This window comes from Pseudopodoces humilis, chromosome 6 (assembly GCF_049639895.1).
Source record: "Pseudopodoces humilis isolate 2021_Gansu_Grassland_sample_001 chromosome 6, ASM4963989v1, whole genome shotgun sequence".
NCBI classification, from domain to species: domain Eukaryota; kingdom Metazoa; phylum Chordata; class Aves; order Passeriformes; family Paridae; genus Pseudopodoces; species Pseudopodoces humilis.
Genome location: NC_142205.1, coordinates 54,856,273 through 54,873,809, shown reverse-complemented (window position 1 = coordinate 54,873,809; position 17,537 = coordinate 54,856,273).

Genomic DNA, 17,537 nt, shown 5'->3' with positions numbered 1-17,537 from the left:
CCTCCATTAAAATCTCTTATATATTTTTTATTCTGAGACTTTTTGACATGCAACTACTTAGGGAAAAAAGCTTTGCCACCAGTTCCAAAGCCAAAGTAACACCACAAAAACTGCATTTTCCAAAATTCACATGACGTTTAAGAGAGTAGAATTAGGCCACCTATAGTGAGCTATTGTTTAGCAATACTGTGAGAGTTTGTATATTTATAAGGGAAGGAGAATACAGGCAGTTGCTTCTCTTTTCCTCTGCCCTTACCTACTGAGATTCCTCTCCTTGAACAATTTGGAACTTACAATGAAAAACGGTGCCTTATGTAAGTGGATGCGGCTGCAAGAATGTGGGAAGAACATTTAGGGAAGCAAAATCCTCTTTAGTAGTTGGGACTTTTGTTTGGGAGGCTTTCTCCATTTTGGGTTTTCTTTCTGTAAGTTTTTTTCTGTTTTGTCTTGGGCTAGGTTTTTTTCCTTAAATTTCCCTGGTTGTTGAGGATAGAAATTACAGTTCCTCTGATGTTTCTTTTTATGTGCAGTTCAAAATTAAAAGTTCCCACCTAACAAGCCTAAAATGTTCTCACTGGAAAACTGCAGTTGTGCTGGAAAAAGTTGTTTGTTTTTTTTTCCCAAGGGTATTGGAAACCAGCAGGTTGCTATCTGCAAGCTTGATTGTTTCTGTTTTCTTATCTACAGACAGACTCCTGGAAAGTCTGTGCATCATGCTCTATCTTTCTTCACAGTTTCCAGGAGAAGGTGGAAAAAGGCAAAGAAGGCCATGAGGGTCAACATTCAGTCTCCTGGAATTTGCCCATGGATTTTTATTTTCTGTTGAAGAGTGAAAAGATAGTAAGATGTAAACAGAAATTGTTTGAAAACTTTCTTCAATTTAAATATGCATTTGTTTTTCATGCAAATTTGAGATGCATTTTGTGATGCAATTTTTCCCTGGAAGTAATTTTTCACTTTCTGAACACCTCAGATATTGATAGGGGAAAACAAACCTAATGCCCTCCTCCTCCCTGTTAATCAACCAAAGCTTTACCTGCCTCCATACACAACTTTTTCAATTAGCTATATTTAGATAAATGTGGAAAAATTCACTTTGATGTAATGCCATTACTACCCCAGAGTTTCTGCAGTATTGAATTTGGCCCTTAGGAATCCATTATTCTTTCAGATAGATGGCTGCAGTTTATGAATGACATAAATAAACTTGTAATGTGGTCTAGAGAGTGTGATCTATGTAGTTTGGTAGGCTATCTCCCTTTAAACCCAAAAACTAGACAAGTCCCTCCATGCAGTGAGTGTTTACAGAATCAGAAATTACATAAAGTTATGTTATTCACAATATTCAGCCCAAACTCTGCATACGTGCTTGATGATAGACTTCGTAGTTACTTGAGAGGCAAAGCAATGCTCATGATATTGCCTGATGATTTTTGAATAGTTGCTCAAAACTGCAAATCCATGAGGATGTAAAAAATCAAAAACAAAAAAAAGCATTCCCATTTTATCACTTTTCCATTTGCTTTTTCACTCCATACATGTTTCATGCAAAATTTGAAGCTGTGACAGTGTGATCCTAAAGTTCATTGCGATGTGCTACTGACATTGCTAGCTCAAAAGGACAAGAATCTATCTGGATTCATCAATCCATCTGGAGTCATCTAGTTCACATGAGGTAAAGTAAATGAGTTTTTGATTGGACGGCTTCCTCTGAATCAGAGAAATCAGATTTTATTTTGAAATATCTCAAATTTCGTTTCTTGAATTGAGGCTCCACCCCGCATTCATGGTGGAGTTTCTCCTTCAGTAATAAACCAATCCTGAATTTATTCATTTAGTCACAAGAAGAAATATTTTACTGGCATTTTTCAAATCCTGATATTCATGTATACTCTAAGCAATTTTTAATACAGCTGCAACACAAAGTCTTAAGGTAAGTTTCATACAAGGTAAATTCTGTCCCAAACCCAATGCTTCCCTCTTAGGGAAACAATTCCTAAAACCTGGATAGCTACTACAGCAGAATATATAATATTCTAATAATATCTCTAAGAAAGAAAACTGAAAGCAGACTCTATATACTGTAGTCTATTACTGTTTTCTGGGGAAGTAATTATGATGAGACAGCTCTTTTTTATCCTTGTCAATAACAGCTTCTCTGTTACGCTACTTACCTGGTGGACAGAGCTAGAATAGGGTTTTTAATAAAAACTGTCCTTCTAGAGGAAAAGAGTTTCTTAAAAATCTTCAATTCATTAAATCTTCTACTTCAGGGTTCTGATCACCATATAAGGTTCTCCATGTTACAGCTGTAACCTGTTGTGGACACAGCAGAAGTAGGCATAAGAGAGAGCTACAAAAACAGAGCATCTCTCCTGACTAGTGTGGCAGACAAGCAGCCTGTAACACTAACTGTTAACCATCTTCTTTCACAAGGATTATTTTTTTAAATGTTTCTGACTAGCCCTATAAAAACTATTAAAAAAATCAAAGGGTGACGAGAAGAGGATGAAGAGATAAAATTGGTGTCCTTTATTACTGGGATCAAAGACCCAGTTTCACAGAGCTAGTCTAACAGCTTGTTATCCCTTCTTTATTCACAGCATCCTGTCCATGGCAGAGAATATACACACATTTTAAAGGTATCATTTTTGAAAATGGTTATATCCCCTCAGAGACACTCTCTGGTACATTTTCAGCTTCATATGAAATTAAAACACTATATTGTCATATGTGTAACACTATATACATATATATATATATAGCAGTATTTATTGCACTGATATAAAATCATCATTAAATATTAGTTCTTGTCAGTTCATCTCACTTCCATATTAATACTACCTGTAATTTTACTAACACCCAATAAGTTGATAGAGCTTCAGCATCAGAACGAGAACAACCCAAACTCATAACTGTTTCAAGGAAATGTTTTCACTGTGCAGTTTTAAACCACTTCTAGTCCAATAATTCTACATGCTTCAAAGTGCTCTTGCCTTGTCATCCCATTGAAGAAAAGGAAGAGTTGTCTTCTGAATCAATGACAAATCTTTACACGAAAACTTACACGGCTTCCTTTATACACTCTGGGAAACCTCCTGAAAACAGCTAGGCCTCCTGAGGATCCATGTCCTCTTTACATGCATTGCTTCAGGTGCCAAATTTGGCAACCAAAGAATGCGTTGGGTTGGAAGGGACTATACAGTTCAGCTGGCAGGTGCAATACTACTGGAAATTATAAGGATTTGCCTGTATTCCCATATTGTCCTTACAATTCAGTACCAAAAATGAAAAGAAAAACAAACACATAAACCAAGCAAAAAGAACCTCAAACATGCACAAAATCAATCAAAACCAAACCAAAACACAACAGGGAATTGATCATGTCTGCTATTTTGCTTTTTGCTGAAAGGGTCACTATTCTGAGATTTTGATTCATTTCAGTGAATAAAGCAGTACTATAGAAATTCCTCACTGGAATCAGCTTCCTGCCATTATCTTAAAGACATTTTCCATAATCTTTATGTTTTCATGTAGGTCTAGTTTCACTATATATTTTCTATGAAGGGTAGTCATCACAGTGGTTGTAGTAGCTGTTAAAGTTGGGCAAGGAAACAACTCTTACAAAGTAACATTTTCCAAAATTATTCCTGTCATAAAATCTTAGCACTTCTGGACAAAGACATATATGTAGAAGTATGAAGACAAGAAACTCTTAGAGGTGGCCAGTGAAACAAAGGAAAATGCTCCAGCCATAAGTAACCATAGCTTTTTTCCTTTAACTGCAGACCCTAGAATGTTTTTTTCAAAGGTAAAACATCATCACTGCCATTTTCCAGGTGCAGAAACAATGGCAGAGCTGTTAGGTGACTTGTCAAGAGTCAAAAAGCAGCTGAGTAGGACACAGGTTTCTCTGCCTGATCTTCTACCACCAGGGAGGAAGATTATAGGAGAGCTACAAGTCCTCTTCAAGAGTAGCAGTGGGAGAAATATGCCTGACATGTCTCAACACTAATTCTAATTCTTTACTTCAGTGTTCTTTCATGGACTATTTCTTCTTGCTCTTGGAAAAAAAACAGGACACAGGGCTGAGAGGACACTTCATCTCAAGCTTCTCTTGGGCTGTGTTCTTAGGCATACCTTCCTTGAAGTTTAAATTTGACAGTGTTTGACTACTTCATATTTAATAACCACAAATCTCAGAATCTTGAGATCCATCTATACCTATTTCTGGGAAAATGCTTGTAGCATTTAAAGTCTGAGAGGAAAAAAATCAAAACAAATTCCTCATTGCAATGAAAACAAATATAACACAGAGTTAAAAAATCAATTCCAACAGGGTGACATTTCTCCCTATGTTTAGTTAAAATCTCTATAAAAGAAAAGGTAAATTTTTTTTTAATCCTCTCAAAATAATAAAAATTAAGGCTAGCTGTGAAGGCGTTGGTTTACTCTGAAGAGTGCTGATTTGATCTGTGGTGAAGACATAACCCTGGAAATATGTCTCATGGTTTCACTATGTCACAGGTTTTGGGTGTGAAAAGGAAAAAAAGTCACTCAGTTTCCAGCAAGCCTTACTGACATGTTAGAACCAACCGTGAACTCGGACATCTGAGAGCAATACAGGCCATTTCTGGCAGGTAATTTACAAGGATGGGAAACTCAGCTTGTGTTCAGGGATTAGACATGATATTACACTTACATTAGCTGCACTGTGCTTCCTAAATAGTACCAGCAAAGTGTTTTCTTTATCAGGAATTTCAGCTGATAATCTGCCCTCGTGCTACCTTCTGGTTTCAGATAGGAGCAAACAGTGCTCTTTGTAATTTTTTTCACTCATTTTAAGCGGATATCTTAATTTTCTCTCACAGCTATTTCACCTGCAACGATGCCTTTTTGTCCTGGTCCTGCACTGCAGGGCAAGAGCAAAGGGCTGTAGCATCTTTTATTTTGGCACCAAAATTTTGAAAGCTATTCAGTCAAAAGACAATGCTTCTTCAGTCCCTATCCTTCTGCCTTTTCAAGTCCCCCTCCAGCCTTGCTTCTGAGCGGCTGCAGGTACGCCTCCCACCCTAATGGTGGCAGAAAAACCCTACACTTCACTCCATTGACTGCAGACAAAGCAGACTGCAGCGGGGGAAAGAAACGGGACACATCCTGCCACAGTGCAGGGAAAAAAAAATAAAGAAGAAAACCATCGACAAAGTGAGAGATGCTCAATAGATCATTGTGAGGGAAAAGACTGCAAGTGTTTAATTTAGAGATGAACTCGGAAGTTACATAGAGGACTGAGCCAACTCTATAAATGATAAAATCAAAAGGCCTTATTGCTCACATACCCCAGACTAGGGGTAGAAAATGCTGAAAGAAATGCTATACATTTTTTTTCCTAACCTTTGAAATTCACTGTCAGAAGACTTGGTATTTTTAGTGTGAAATAACAGCAAAACAGATTTGGTATCTTTGTGGATGTCCCTAAACAATTATAGTAGATGTGGAAAGAAATGAGTGTATTCATGTAACTGACTTAGAGGTAAAACGTGTGTGCTTAAGAGCCAAGCTAAAATTTGGGTAATGTTTTTGAAAATTCACTTTCTTCTAGTAGACAATTATAAAATTCCCTTGGCACAATCAGTTTCTGAGTCAGCCAGAGCCAGTCATGCATCTCCTACACTGATCCTATGGTTACATTACACAATCTGACAAGTTAAACTAAACTGGAATCACATCAATCACCTGATCCTAATACAGAATATTGTTTAAAAAAGAAAACCAAAGCAAAACAACGTTTCTGCTTACAAGTAGCAGTCACAAACTAAAGGCCCTGCTATAATAAATCAAATGCATCATCCTGTGTTTCATGAGGCTAAAAAAGAATTTTTTTATTTTTTTTTTTTTAAGGCAAAAGACAGTCCAGCATAAGCAAATCAGGAATCTGCTTGTTTTAGATCCACCTATGGTGAAATGCAGTCATCACTAATTAATGTTAGTAACATTTTCATTCCTCCTACTTTCTAAGTGTGTACATCTGTCAGAACAATTGATCCTTTGCAGCAATGACAGGAGGAACACTGAATTTTCTCATTATGATCAAAATATGCTGAGTGATTATAACTTACCACATTTGATACCAAGCCTTAGCTCCTCAAAAATTATTGATATAATTTATTTTCAGAAATGCTGAAAATGGGGCAACAGACATTCAGCACAAAACTGGAGCTCCTTCATGTCAATAATATGATACTGCTCATGTAATTCTGGGAAGACTCACAGAATTCATGAGTAAGGTTAAGTTGAAAAAAATTTGAATTTGTTAAATTAGGGGGAATGTAAAGACACTGTGCAAAAGAAATCCTTGTCCTCTTGTCTAGGTGCAATCCATGCTTATCCATGCTGCCATAAAGCCCATGCAACAACTAGATGATATGATGGAACACAATTTCAACTAAAAAGTTAGTTTTGGAGGGATTTCTGGAAGCTGCCCAACCTGACATGGGACACAATGTTATGCAGATTGAGTAATATTCTTTATTCCTCACAGTTCCTTTTCTTCCAGATAATGCTTTCAAAACAATCATCTTTTCCCTAATTTTAACTCCATCCTCATTTTGACTGTTTCTGTCTCCTTTTCCACATCCTACTCGTTAAAGGCAAAAATTTCACAATTAAAAATTGCATTTGTGCCAACACAAGAGTCAAAAAAGCACCAAACCCCCTGGAAAACAATCTGGTTAAAACATACCTGCTACTGTAGGTTGTCTTAGGATCACTGGGTAGGAAATAGGCATTTGTCTCCAATCATGGCTGTGGGCAGTGGGAGCCCCTGTGCATTACTGAGCAGGAGCCTGCAAAGCTGACATCAAACAATGCCTCACCCGTATCTGAAAGGTGCAGACAGGGGTCAGCTCTCTGACTGCCAGTGGTGATTTAAAGCACATGTGTAATTGGAAACACAAATGGGAGCTTGTGTTGTTTGGTTTTAACAGGGAGCTTTTGAGAATGGCACCATGTGACTGCACAAAGAGCAAAAACACCAATCAACCCTGCAAAGAGTTGCAGAATGGGACAGGGGAGTTTTCCTCTGCCAGTCTGCAGAAGCTCAAGAGCTTCCTGGCAGATCCAAAACATCCAGCACAAACCCCTGTTCCTCTGAGGGGGACTGTCACCTTGCATGTAAGAAGCCACAAAGAAAAAGATACAATTTGAACATTTTTAAGGTTTATCATCATCTGCCAGGAAGAAGATGTCAAATACCTCAGGGTCTGAGTGTTTGGAAGAGGCCTGAAGTCTCTACAGTCTGATGCTGCATTGGAAGTGCCACTGCAGATCAGGTTCTTTGCTTTTTAATAAGGAGGCCATTCTTCTCCTAGTTCCTGAAAAGGCTGAAGACCTTCAAGCTTCTGAGAGTTGTGAGAAGCATAACCTAATGTGCATGTTATGCAGAAACATTCATTTCATCAGAGGGTTCAAGCTTATTTGCTCCTATCTAGAGTTCCTAGTTGCTCCTCTGCACAGCAGTTGCAGGATCCCCCTTTATGATATCCTTTTCTTATTTTCTATGATTTTATTGTGTCACGTTTGATTGGTTTGGTCATTAATTTTGTTCAATTAAGATCAATGGCAGTTTCAGCATTATTTTGAATTGCACCAGTCACACACCTTCTCTGTAAGTTTAAATTTATTCAACCACCCTTTGAACGAGCATTTTCCCATACCCCTATTCATTCTTGTTGAACCTCAATTAATTCTGCATTATCCTTTTTATGATTAAGTACTTAGAACTGAACATAACTTTTGAAGAAAAGTAGAGCTACTAATATAAATAATGGCATTTACAATTGCTTCTAAATTATTATTTATCCTCCTGTATCCTCCTATTTTTTTTTGTCTTCTCTTACCAAAGCTGCAGATCAAGCAAAAGACTGTATGGATCTGCCAAAAATTCTTTGGTTAAATTGTTTCAAGATTTCATTATTCTAACTTTACCTCATAGCCTAAGGCAGAATCTTTTTGACTCTGAATTCCTAAAAGCCCCCTAGACAGCAGCCATATGTAATGTTGCTGCAACATTCGTGCAGAAGATGGACAATAGAGTTGTACAAGCTAACCACAACATTTTGAAATACCATCCCTTGTTCCATATGACTAGAGCAGAGGCTGCCAAACAAGAACAGAGTGTAGGAGGAGGATCTTCAAAAGCTGTTAGCTTTAGACTGAAATCCATAATACCCAGTGGGAAGCTCTTATAAGTGAAAGGTTCTCCATGTTTACTGTACATTTCCAAAGACTTGCTGAACTAACATGCTGCTGGAAAGAGAATTTCTCTTCTTGAGTTTGCTCCTCTTTCAGGAAATGGCTGCGTTAAGGTCAGGTAATTTTCAAAATTTAAGTCCATCTAGTGCTTTCTCAAGGGATGATACACAAGAATGCTGTTTTCTGAAAAGATAAAGAAGTCTTCTTCACCAAGAGCTTGGCAGATATTACTGTGCAGTGGCTGCACTTCAACATCAAGGGCTTTCTCCCATCTCACAGTTTTCCAGGAATGTGAATTCTTGTCTCATGGCGCTCGAGTACTTTGAAGAGGAACACCAGACAGAATATTCAATTTATGCAGCTTCTCCAGGCATGGATATTCTTCAACTATAACTTCCAACATTGTTCTGCTTTCTGTTGTGCATTTTAGATTTGAATAAATCAAAGTGATGTACACAGTTTTGTACCCCTGGCTAGCTGTAGAGAAGCCCAGTGCTTTGCTCAGCCCTGCTGGGATTTACTTTTGTATGCACACTTGATTTTCCTGGAAATTTGAATTTCTCTTTGTCTGATACAATTTCATGGCTGTGGCAAGCCCTCACAGTTCAGCATGAGGTTGGAAACTGTTGCTATCATAGTGCCAAGAGATAATTAGCTCAGCAATGTTAACACACATGCTCGGCATTCATTATCAGACAGGGTGGGAACAGAATGCAGCAAGATTTCCACCACAGTTGTCCACTGACCTCGCTGTCTTCTCTGTCCCAGCTGCCCACACTTCCACTCTTCCTCTGCAGCCACAGCACCAGTCTGGGCAGGTACCAGGTGCCAGGAAGCACTAAACACAATGGATCTGTGCTTCTTCCTCTGCCAGGGCACCTTTTCTTCCCCACTCTTCCCATCATCTCCACGCTACCCAGCTCCCCTTCCCTCTGTCTTGATCAGCAGAACTCTGGAGGCTTCTTTCCTGCTTTCTAGGAAGGGCAAATGGAGCTCAGAAGGATGCACATGGAAATCTCCCTCCTTAAAATGAAAGCTCACTCACAAGGCCAGCAGAGGTGATATTTAAATGCCTGTGTTTCAAAAGCTGTGTTGGAAAGCTACTCTTTACCATGTTTAGTGCGTTTGACCAAGGAAGACTGAAGGGAGATGTCTAAATCAGAAAATAGCTTTGCACATGGGGTATCTAAATAGTTGGTAAATATTTCATTACTGACAATGTAAAACAATGTCGAATGCTTTGGGCCTCAGAAGGGAATGAAATCCACCCTCTTGGAAGCAATACCTGTGGGGTTTATGGACTCCAACCACAAATCTTTCCTTCCTAGCACCTCCTTTTAGCCCTTGATCATAATGTTAAAAACCCCAAGAGAGGTCTGACACAGTAATTGTTATTAATTGTCATTTGTTCATCTCTTTATGACCTTTTTCTCTGAGAAAATGGCTACCCATTACTCCCTGAACATTTCAGATGACAGTGCAATTTCCGAGATACCCTTTCGGTTACCTGAAAGAATAATTTATGTACAGTTCTGCCTATCTGGAGGACGTTTTATACAGTAGAAAGGAAGAAGATTATTCCTTCAAAATAAAACAAACAAACAAACAAACAAACAAAAAACACAACAAAAGAAGAACATCCTCGCTATTTAAAAAAAACAAAAGACAAACCAGAAACCCCTAGCCTGACATATGTCCTTGAGCTGAAGATATTTGATATTATTTCTATTGGGACTGTGGTAGGTTTGGTTAATCCTTCTGAGTATTTCATATTCTGTAAACAGCTATTATTACACAATACATTTTCTAATACATCCCAATTAAGCAGTTTCCCAAGGGAATATAAAGAACTCTTTCTTACTTGGATGTACAGCAAGTAAGCCAGATTGAAAGTCATATTATAGATCTCGAAGCAACAATATTTTTTAAAAGCAGCACACAACAAAACTTCCCTGGCTCAGGAGCAACAGCAAATATATTAATATATAAATGCAAGTATGTTACTATGTATGGGAGGAAAAAGAAAAAAGGAGAATAAATCTAATGTTCCTGCAAAAATTATGTGGCAATTAGATTTTAAAAAACACACTTTTTTAAAAAACACACTTTTCTGTACAAGCAGTCTCAGAAATGCCAATGTTAGTTTACTGGACTACTCTGAAATACTATTGAAACCCTTTGAAAACCCAGGTCTAACTGTTTGTGTCTGAGATGCTGGACAGTAAATTCATTTAGAAAGTCAGTGGTAAGTCCTAATTTTTGAGGTTGGCATGCACCTACAGGTCTTACCCACTGTATCTTGGATAAAGAAATTATGCATGCAAATTTAACTCTTCCACATCTTTGGCTACAGAAGCAATGACTGCCAGTAAACTCTGAGCCTAATTTTATCAATATTTTTGAACAAAATGTACAGAACTGGAAGAGATTCATAAAATTTCATAGAAGCCAACCCATTTATATGCATGTATTTGACTATCTTAACCCTATAGAACTAATATTTACTTCTGATAGAAGGGAGAGAATTTCAAAGTGAAAAGGGAAGAATTAAAATGCAGAAATGGAAATTACTCTGGCTTGTGTGATGAAAAGCATTCTCACTGCATGTCAAGGAGGTCAGTCTAGTTAGCATCAGAATTTGAAAGATTTGGAACAACTGCAAATCTTGTACCACTACCTGTAGGGCTGAGGCAAAACAGAATTGAAAATACCCTCTAGTAGCAAATCCACTGCCATTTTATTTGCAGTGCACCTTCTTTAAATTCCAAGCAGATACAAACAAACTTCATGTTAGTTCTCCCTGTAGGAATATTTGTTTTGGAGTGGGATCAGCAGTATTCCCTAATCCCCATTTTTATTAGTAGTCCACAGAAAATTTTCAAAGTGACAGTTGTAAAGTATTGAACCCCACTACATCAGCAGAAGGCACATCAACACACCAAGCAGCAATTCTTCCCATCAAGCCACACTGCTTTATGTAGGAGACATTTCCTATTCAGGCAGCCCCTTAGAGAACTGGACAGCATTTGGGTAATTCCCAAATATCAAAGAATACAAAGTAGGCAGAAGTTAAAGAAGACAGAGAGCCAAAATATTTCTCTTTCTTTAATCCTGAGAAAGAATCCTTTGAAAAGTGCCAGGGCAGAATCTGTCCATCCTGATTATTTTGAATAATCCTTTGTTCCACTGAGCCTACCCATTGAAATGAAACTGGAAATACTAAGAATCTCCATTAACTCTGTTGGGCTGAGGGGAATAAATATGAGAAGAATGAAAATCATGTTATAAACTTTAAAAAACCCCAAAACAAAAACCAAGAAATGAATGGACCAAAGACAAATACGTTACAGGGTAAGATAAAATGAAAATCTTCTTTTTTTTTCATTTTTTCTTTTCTCCACTTCCTGAGTTAACAGCAGAGTTAACTGTTTTTCCACTCAAAAATGCCTCTTTACAATAAGCATGTCCAGACCCGATTAGAAAACTGTTTTTCCCAACATCATTTGGCTTTAGTTGAATTGCTATGGTTTCCCACCCTTCCTATGAATCAGCACTCCTTTTCCATCATCCATCACTTTCCACACAGTCTGCACTGTCTACCCAGGGCCTAAAAGGAATAATGCACTGGCTATACATCTGCCTTTTTCTGAGGTCACTTACACCCACTAAGGAATATACATCTGGAAAAGCAACAAAATATACTTTTCCTACTTTGGAGAAATTAGGACATGCTGAATATTAAAATATTTTCTCAGAGCTATGCAAAATATCTCAATGTTTAAATATTTACATATTATAATAGAACTCACAGTTCCAAACAAGTATTAGAGATCCTTAGCTTGGGGCTTCATATAATGCAGCCAAAACACAAAGGGAACACCCTAAAGTAACAAGCAATTGATTGTTGGAATAGGAAAAAATATAAAAAAAACCAACCAAATAAAAAACCCAAAAAACTTTTGGAAGAATAATTGGAATGTTAGTGAGTTTTAAACCTTGTTCTTATTATTTTGCAGTACTCTGTCCTTACCAAAGTAGCACAGAGATAGAACCAAAGGTATGGAGTGGATTTGTGGCATCTGAGTCTGCCCCACAAATTATAGTTAAATGAGAGAAGCAATTCAGAGGACAGGACAAACTGAAGCAGAAGCTTCAGAAACAAGGACAAAAGAGATTAAACCTTTTAATGGAAAGCAGAGGAAGAAGAAACAGCAGAACAGGTAATTTTTCCTTGTAAAATTCATCACTGGTGCTGCCAGGGTGAAACTCTCTCACCCTTCACAGGCTCAGCCAACCGTAACGAGGACACGGGCTCAGTTTGTGAAGAGACCAGTAGCAGAAATGTTTAGTATATCACAGACTCATTCTCTAAAAGGCTGAAACAAAATCTAAAACAAACTTAGGTCTTGCCTTAGCTGGGTGCTGAGTGCTGCTCCCTGAGTAGTTCAGACAGGAGTCCCAGATTGATCCTGCAAACTTCAGTGGGCAAGAAAATCAGGATGTTGTGAGAAACACAGCTAAGTGTAGGATGGGTTAGACTAAAATGAGGATAATAGAGAAGCTGTACTACAGGGAAAAGTTTCAAACAAAAGAACATCCAATGTGCCACCAGGCTGAGGGCAGAAAGAGAGATAAAAGCCGTAGGCCAGATTCTACAGAAGTAACAAATGGCAGCAGCTAGAATAAAAGAAAATAGAAGGCATAAAGAGATAAATAAATTCTCTGTAAAAGTTAAGTCAGGCTGGGCATTCAGATGTCATTGCTGAAGGCCATGCTACTGACAAAGGCCACTGATAGGCATCTTTTTAAATTTATCTGTTTCAAGTTGAAATCACCACTAAAAAGCCAAAATACTGTGTTTTATTTTCATGGCAACCTAATGAATAACAATATGCACAAATATCTGAAGGAATGGCGCAAGTAAGATGGAACCAGGGTCTTTTCAGTGGTACTCAGTGACAGGACCAGAAGCAGTAGACACAAACTGAAACAGGGAAGTTTTTTATCCTCTGAACAAAAGAAAACTCTTTTCACTGTGGTTGTGACAGCAATGGCACAGGTATCCCAGAGAAGCCCTCTGGAGTGTCCCTCTTTAGAGATGTTCCTGTCTAGAAAAGATCCTGAGTAACCTGCTTAGGCAGGAGGGCCGGACCAAGATGACCTCCGGTGGTTCCTTTCAGCCCCAACCATTCAGTGACTCTGTTTTACAACAATGAATCAGTTAATAACTTTCGTTTTACAGAAAAAACAGTAATGTTCTCAGAAAATGTCCTCCTTTGTATCTTTAAGCAGGACAGTACTTGACACAGGTTGCTTTTAGACTCTTTAGTACTGAAAACAGAGACAAAAGAACATGTTCAAAATGGATGAAAGAACTGACACTAAATACCTACCACCACAGGTCACTGGAATTTTTAGCTGATATATATTTTCACATGGCAACTGTACTGTTTTTGCTTTCACTACATGTTCCAAAGAAAATCATAAATTATTTTGAAGGGTTAATAGTTGGTTAGCAGATATTTTAGGGTATGCTACCAACAAGAGCAGCATGTGAAATATATGTTTACGAAAATGTCAGTGGGAAATGTTACACACAATTATAAGCAACCTATTGACTTCTTAGAATTTAAAACAAGGTATTAAACATCTATGAGTAATTATTGAATTTAAATAAAGTATTTCTGTACACTGTGTTAATACAGTTCGTGCCTACCTTCTCATACTAATAGCTGAAAGAAAGTTCCATTTCTTTTGATAACCTCTACTTATTTTATGCAAGAAATTTAAAAAAAGTGTTTTGAACTGGACAGGTGAATTCCCAGACTGCAAGGTTCTTCATTCCTTTTCTTTTCCAGACCTGGCAACATTATACTTCCAGTGCATCCCCAAACCAAAGATAACAGATTCCTGAAAAGTGAAAAAAAAAGTAGCAACTGTCTGTTACAATTAAGGACAAAATGAAAATACTGTGTTAGATATTACTCAAATATCTTCTGCTTTTCCTTAAAAAATATATGTTAATTTAGCATGACAGCACTGAGGATTTTTCATGATGCTTCATTTTATCTGAAAAGAATAATAAAATGGAAAACTGTTTAACCTTTCTCTTTGGTGCACATAGATCTTACTGTCAGTTTTGGAAGCAATAAAACTATGATTTGCTCAGTGAGCTTGATTGGTAGTGACAGAATACAGGAATCTTCGGGGTTGGAATCATAGATATCGTGCGAGGTTTAAGGGGAAATTATTTCTAAATTAAACTAGCCAAAGTGACAAATGTTTAACTAGTCATCAGCTAACTGATAGCCTGGTAGACAGGGGAGAGGGGGAATGTGGATGGATTTATTCACAGCATCTAAATAGAATGCAGCTGATAGAGGCATGTTTTGTATATTATCATTTCACTCTTTCCTGATAGGCAGGATAGCTGGGACAGTTCCCTCAAAACCTAGAAAAATAGGAATGTTTCTTTTATTCAGATGTTCATTGCAGATAGAAATACACAGGGAGAGATACAGATGCATAAATGTACTTACACATAGAAACTCACTGAGAAAATATGTGATGAAGTGGTGAGATAGAAAATCTTGAATTCATATGCTACTCCCACGTGGCAGACACCAGCAAAGTGGCCATAACATTCCAAACACACATACACAGATTCCTTATTCTACATAAGTCTCATTATGAGTCCTGCATATGCTGTCTATTTACAGTTCATCTATTTTAAAGAATTTCAAGTAGTTATAGCCATTATGTGTCCCTCTGCCTAATCATCAAGTGCCTTTGATACTATCAGTTCAGATACAGCAGCCAGGCAAAAATATGTGTCCAGCATGTTTTAAACATCTCTGACTTTTTGACACCTTGCTAATAGGCAATGGTGTGAACATACCAAAAGCAGTATCTTTGATGCTGACAGGGTCAGCAGTGTACTGGTGTATGGTGTGCACTTCCACCACCTGTCAGAAATCCCTGCCTTTAGGATTTTGGACTTTTGTTCTGTTACTAGGCGAGGAGCAGATTTTGCCTGTCCTGGGCCTCAGTAAGCTTTGGAGGGAGAGAAAAGGGATTAGAAAGAAACTGCAGTTGAAGTTACTGGGAGGGAAATAGTCTGGGTAAATTTTAATTAGAAATGTTCAATGCAATTATGCAATTCTTCATCTAGCCTTGCAGCTCATCACTGCAGCCATTAAAAGAGAGGGATACAACCTATTACTCTATTTCTGCATCTCCCAGTTGTCCCTCTCCACAATCAAATCAGCAAAGTACAGATTAAAATCTCTCTGGTTTCCATGTCAGTTGCCACAGCATTCTCTGGCAGCCCTGTGGAGGAGTAGCTGTGACAGCTTTGTTCAACCCTGCATGTCAAAGTGCCTCTTTTGGGCCACTTGGAGGGCAGATGCAGAATTCATATGCCCCCCCCTCCTTTGGCTGTTCCTGGAGCACTGCCCCTGTGAGTGCCCAGAACAGAAAGAGTCCTTGGGTGATTACAGTGCAGCACACAAGGAAACCTCTATTAAGCTCACTCCAAGGCAGATTTGTCAGACACTTTAAACTTGGACACAAAATTTGCCTGAAACGCATCTCTCTGAGACCAGCCACCCATGATGAAAGTTCCCTTCAGAGGCAAAAACTGCAGTTTTTCTGGGAACAGCTAAGACTTTCAAAAAAATAAAATAAAATAAAAATGTGCCACAGAATTAATTCCTCCCTAATTTAATTAATCATTTAAGCTGTGACTTAAATATAAGGCAAATGTAATAAAAACATCAGGTTGAGACAAACTGCTGTCAAAAATGTTGGCTGGAGGCATTAAAATGTGGCAAAGTCACACACAGCTGAGTATTGGCAGCTGTAATTGCTGTGTCGTTTTATGGGACCACTGCCATACAGTGTTCTGTACATCACAGGCATTTTAAAGAACTGCTTGCTGCATGCCCACCACAATCTCAGGTTGTGGAGGCCTCACAGAGTAGCAGTGATTCTGAAAGTGCTGTGCAATGGCCATGTAGGCACCTGAAGCCTTTTCAGTCCTGAAATCTCTCAACAACAGCTCCCATGGAACAAATACGTTATTGAAAGTGGAAGGCTGTTAAAAAATGTCCAGAAAGCGACAATCCTCCTTACATCAGCTGTGCAACCACCTTGAAAACATATGGATTGTCACTGAAGTAGACATCTGACCCCTGAAAATGCATTTTTTACAGCTAAAATTCCTGAAAGTGACAGGAAGGTTAAAAGTGTATTGACACAATATAAGGAAGAGACCAACCAAACAGCAGAGATTTTCTGTAATTATTTCAACTTGCACAATATAAATCCAGGAAATTAATAAGTAAGTTTTAATTTAGAATAAGTAAGCTGAGTTGTGGAAATGTCCTCACCAACAGCATAGAAACTGCTTTTACTGAAACTATGCCATAGGCATGTGGTGATAATTAATGTATAATAGATACTGTGACTTCTGAGATCTGAATACAGTTACTGTAAGTGATACATTAGATTAAAATAAAATTATCATTTCACCCCATTTTGACATTAGAGCTTTCAATGTAGTTGAATACAAAGAACATTTGAAGAAGATGCAAAACAATATTTATTTTTTTTTCTGGCTAAAAAGATATTGATGCTTAATGCTACATCTAGAATGCTACATCCAATTTTATATTAGCTTCATCATATAAACATGTTCATGCATTTGTTTAGAATTTCATGTAAAATTCATTCTTTGCCCGATCTTTGCTGTAATTCCAAAGAAGCAAGATATAGTCTTCCTCATTAGTGAAGAGACCAAACTACTGATAACAATACAAATTCATCTCACCTTAGAGAAGAACTAAAACTTTTGTAAAATTTGAAAACGGGAATAAACCATCACATGAAAAAAGGTTCACCTACCCTTGCCTATATCAGACCTTATCAAAGTTTTCAAGACACATAAACAAACTGAAAAACAATGAACTGCAATGGGAAGGGAAATTCAATGTTGACAAATAAGATATGTGGTAGTAATAATTATTATTTTTACCAGGCTTTAAATCTACTATTTAATTAAAGAAAAAAAAAAAATAGCTAGACTGTTCCCCCAGCCCAAGATCAGCTACAAAAATTTAAAGATAATTAAGAAAACCTGCACTAAAAATGTTACTCCAGAGGTGGCTCTTCACAAAGAACTATATGCCAAAGGTAGAAATTGCCCCTGGGAAGTAACTAAGTGTAAAGAAATGTCTCTTTAAGAAGAGTCAAACTTCACGTTATTAATTTTAGAAAATAAAAAT